The sequence below is a fragment of the Condylura cristata genome, unplaced genomic scaffold, assembly GCF_000260355.1.
Source record: "Condylura cristata isolate star-nosed mole 26May11 unplaced genomic scaffold, ConCri1.0 scaffold00010, whole genome shotgun sequence".
Classification (NCBI taxonomy): Eukaryota; Metazoa; Chordata; class Mammalia; order Eulipotyphla; family Talpidae; genus Condylura; species Condylura cristata.
Window position 1 is genome coordinate 4,682,007 of NW_004567111.1, and position 4,218 is coordinate 4,686,224.

The following is a 4,218-nucleotide window of genomic DNA, read 5'->3' on the forward strand; positions in this document are numbered from 1 at the left end:
CTGGTGTCCCTCGTAGCGTAGTGACCACCTCCCTCTTTGGATCTGCGTCCAGCTTGCTGCCGCGTGCCCCCTACACTCCCTCAACACTGGAAGGCAAAGCTCAAGACGTCACTGGGTTCAGGTTCACTGGAGTTGGCAAGCAGACTTCAGACGTGGCTTGTGGTTTTAAAAAGGTGGATGCGTGACTCGGAGCCCTCAGCGGAGTCTGCCGGACGTAGGCTTTGCCTGGCAGCTGAAATACACTTCTCCTCCTCCTCCTCTCTTCCTAACTTGAAGGGGAGGCTGTGCTTGCTGTTTCTCAAGGAGGTGGCGACTGGGCACCTCCCCCCTCCCCTCCCCGCCCCCCTACCCACCACTGCTGTGGGCCCTCAGCTGTGGGCACTTTCCTGCTGAGTGGAAATCCCTTCGCTGGGCCCCACCTGAGGCCCGGGATACCATCTCCGTCTCTTCACCTCTCCGCTTTCTTCACTCGCCTCTTCGCCTTGCACCCCGCAGGCCTGAGAAGTGGACATTTGTCCTGTGCCCTGTGGGAAGGACCCGGAGTCCAGAGTCTCAGACCGTCCGCAGTCCACGGTGTGCCTCATCTCAAGGCCACGCCTGCTTGAAGACCGTCAAGGTGAGCGCTGTCTGCCCGGGTCAGGTGCTGCCGCCCCTCCCTGGGAGCGCAGGGGACACGGGCGGGTGGGTCTGGCCTCTCTGGGGCTGGGTCTTTGGGGGAAGCTGACGCCCCGTGTCCCTCCTCCCGCAGAGCGCGCCCCTGGCTCCTTCCTTAGTGATGCCCATGCACGGCGGTACTGTTAGCTTGGCGTGTGCTGTTACAACTGTTTTCCTCTCTCCGCCCTCCGTTTTCTGCTGTCAACAGAACTTGTGCTCCCCGGAGAAGTAGAATTTTACGTGGAGGGACAAAAACTCCATCTCCCCCTCTGGTTTCCTTTTTGCGTGTTTCGAGGGCCTGCCCACTGCAGGGGGGGCCCTGAAAGTGTGGCCCCAGGTGGACGCGCGGGGACGGCTGACACGTGTGATTCGGACAGAGCAAGGCAGGCCTGTGCGGGCAGCGTCCAGTGTGGCGCCGGGAGGGCCCTGCTCCGTGAAAGCCAGAGCCAAGAGGCGGGCCTGGGTGACTCTGGCGCCGCGTCTCGGCCATCACAGGCCCTTGTGTTGCGGGGGGAAGGCACAGCGCGGCCACCGTCCTCCCGCTGGCCGCGGGCTGCTAAGGGCGCGGGAGCGTGGCGGCCAGGGTGCCCGCTGCTGCCCGGCCCTCCCCCAGCCCTGGCTCTGCCCCTTGTTGGCCGGCTGATGTCAACGCCTCTCCTCTTAACCTTGCGTTTAGCTCAGCATTCCAGAGCTCCTGCACGTTATGTGATGTGAATGTGTATTGAGTTAGCAAGAGACATTTTGATGTATGATGCTCAGTTTTAGAAAGGGGTGATGCCCCGCGCGGGCCTGGCCGCTCTCATCAGAGCAAACCAAACTGCGTCTCCTCCCCTGTCCCACGCCCCGTCCCAGGCCCGTGGGTCTGGTTTCCAGACCATAAGCTCTGCCTTCTCCAGAACGTTGCAGATGGAGTGACTAGTGTGTGGCCTTTGAGACGGCTTCGCTGCCCACTCCCGGTCCGTCCTCTTCTGCCGAGTAGTCCCCAGCTCACGGGCAGGCCGCTCTTCTGCATCTGTTCACTGCTGCTGAAGGCCTTTGGGTTCTTGACAGTTTTGGGCGATTATGAATCAGTTGCTTTAAGCGTTTGTGTGAGTCTCTGTGAGCAGCAGCGACCCTCCGTCTGGGCAGCTCTCGGGGAGCGAGTGGCTGGGCACGGACGCTCAGTACAGTTTGCTTCCCAAGGCCCGGCCACTGTCCGCCGAGGGCCTCAGCCCACCGGCTGCCACGGTTTGTCTCTTCAAAATTTGAGATTTTAAAAGACTGCCTTGAGATTGTCTTTTTAGAATTTGAGCCATCTTACTAGGTGCCTTATTTTTATTTTTCAGTGTTTTGAAATTTATTAAGAAACCTGCTTTTGATAGTTCTTGTATTACTCAATTTCTCGTTCTTAGCTGTGATAAAAGTATTTCTGGGGTTTTGACGGTTATACTTTTAAATATGGTAAAATTATAAAGAAGTTAAAACCAGGATATTGCATAGGTAGGAGGCTCCTTGAATCTGACCGGCTGGCCCGGCTTGCCTGGCGAAGGCTCGCAGGGTGGTCTCTGGGCCTGGCTGCCTTTGCGGTGACCGGTCATGACAGGCGTCATGCTCATGTCTCCGTCCTCTCTTCCCGGTAGCAACCAATGCTGCCATATTGCTCTGGCCGTCAGTTTTATGCTAGATTAGACAGATCGTGAAGAGTTAATTACAGGAGAGCAAATGGATGTAAGCAGAGAGTGATTTCTCTGAATGGCTTTTAACTAGGAACACGGTTGTGGTTTAAAAATGGACCGAGGGACAGTAGTAAAAGCTTTTCCTTATGAAGGCCCGCTGAGCTCAAGGAAGAAAATGAATCGAAATTTGTTGGTGAAATAAAGACCATGCGCCTCTCTTTGATGCTTTCGAGAGGTCCCCTCGAGTGTCAGGGGCACCAGGGTCCTCGCCAGAATGTCGCTGCCAGTGTCATCATCGTCCTCCCTCGCCTTGTATGAACCTGACAGTGTCGGGCGGCGGGTCTCGCCGAGGGAGGGGTGTCTCCAAGTTGAAGCCCCCGTAGCTGCCGCGGCTTGAGTTCCGGCTGCTAATATTGCCCTTTAAAATCAGAGTGGAAGTTATTCCACCTGAGAGGTAGGGTGGCCTCCAGACAGCCCTCACCCTGGGGCTCGCATCTCTGTGAGAGCTGCCGGAGCCTTAGACTCGTGACTGACCGTCCTGTATAACCCAGGGGCCGTAGGAAGGAGCACAGCCAGCAACGGCTGGCCCAGGACAAATTGCGGGGCAGGGGTGGGTGGGTGTTGGGGTGCTGGTGTCCCGAGCAAGCACTCGAATATTTGCTTTAAAATGCAGAGACATAGGATGCGTCCGTGGGTCATCTTGGCTTAAAACGAACATCACTGACCTTTACGTCAGTTAGGACTGGGATAAATTAAAAAGTATGAAGGATTCGGGAGAATGTTATCTTCATTGGACCCCAGTGTTTGGCTCGTCAGAAAGTTACTGAGGGGTGTTTTCAGGCGTCATGCTTCTTGACGGTGAGCATCCTGCGCAGCTGGACTGGGGCAGGGCCCCGGGCGGGCGCTGGGCAGACGAGTGCACTGCTGCCCCCTGGTGGCGGCGCACTAAGCGGTGCAGTTCCGAGGGGACCGAGCCGAGCGCCCTCTCGGAAAGGGGCCGGGGCGCTTCCTCCGCTGTCCCAGTCGCCGCCTGCGTGGTGCCCGCACCCGCCTGGGCAAAGTCCAGATGTCTCTCTTCAACTCACAGTGCCAGCTGAAGTTTCTTGCAGCTTTAACATCGTGTGATTCTGCCATGCTGATGGCGAGTGACTCATGGTGAGATGTACAGGGGCAGTTTCCCCTGGAACAGCAGAGCCTAACCCACTCAGCTGCCCAGGAGACCCCAAGCTCCGCGGGGCCTTCCCGCCGGGGCAGCACTTGACTGTCTGTGCGGCCTCCTGGACCAGCGCTGTGAGCGCGGGCGGCCGGGCGTCGGGCCACTCACCCCGAGAGTGACTTTCCCCTTCTGGCTAGTGGAGACGTGGCGCGCGCCGCCAGGGGAGGGGCCGTGGCCACCCGTGGACACGGCTCCGGTAGTGACCGGGCTGCTGGCGCAGCGGGGCGCCTGAAGAACTGGCGATGGGTGTCCCCAAACTGGCGCTGGTGTCCCCCCCAGCATGCCGCTCCGCGAAGGCCGCTGTTGCCCTGCAACTGGCTCCTCTTCCTCGGTGCAGTGTCCCGGCCACGAGGATGGTGACCTGGCCCCTCTCCTTCCCCGGCAGGGGTGACTGGGGACCCCATGCAGCCGCACCCCGCCGGCCTTGGCGGCCCCTCACCTTGCCACGCCCCTGCCAGGGCAGCGGGGGCTCGCACGGGGTGCGGAGCGTGACCGGTGACGCTGGCGACAGGTGTCGCTGTGACTCGTGGGCAGGGCCCGCGGCGGCCTGGCCTGGCTGGAGAAGGGCCAGAGCCTCCTAGGCCAGGGCCCGGCTTTGGTCTCTCGTGCGGTGCCCGGGCGGTGGTCACCCCTGCCCGATCGGTGCCTGCGGGGCGGGTGAGGGCCCTGGCGAGGGCGGCCCCGGGGGGGACC

At 60.2% G+C, this 4,218-nt stretch overlaps 1 protein-coding gene across 1 annotated transcript in view; it reads left to right on the forward strand.

Moving 5' to 3' along the window:
- Positions 1-473: 473 nt before the first annotated feature.
- GGACT (gamma-glutamylamine cyclotransferase) overlaps positions 474-4,218 on the forward strand; it is an 18,493-nt gene continuing 14,748 nt past the window's right edge. The window contains exon 1 of the mRNA XM_012723215.1: positions 474-616. The gene's annotated coding sequence lies outside the window, so the exon portion shown is untranslated. The remainder of the gene's footprint in view (positions 617-4,218) is intronic.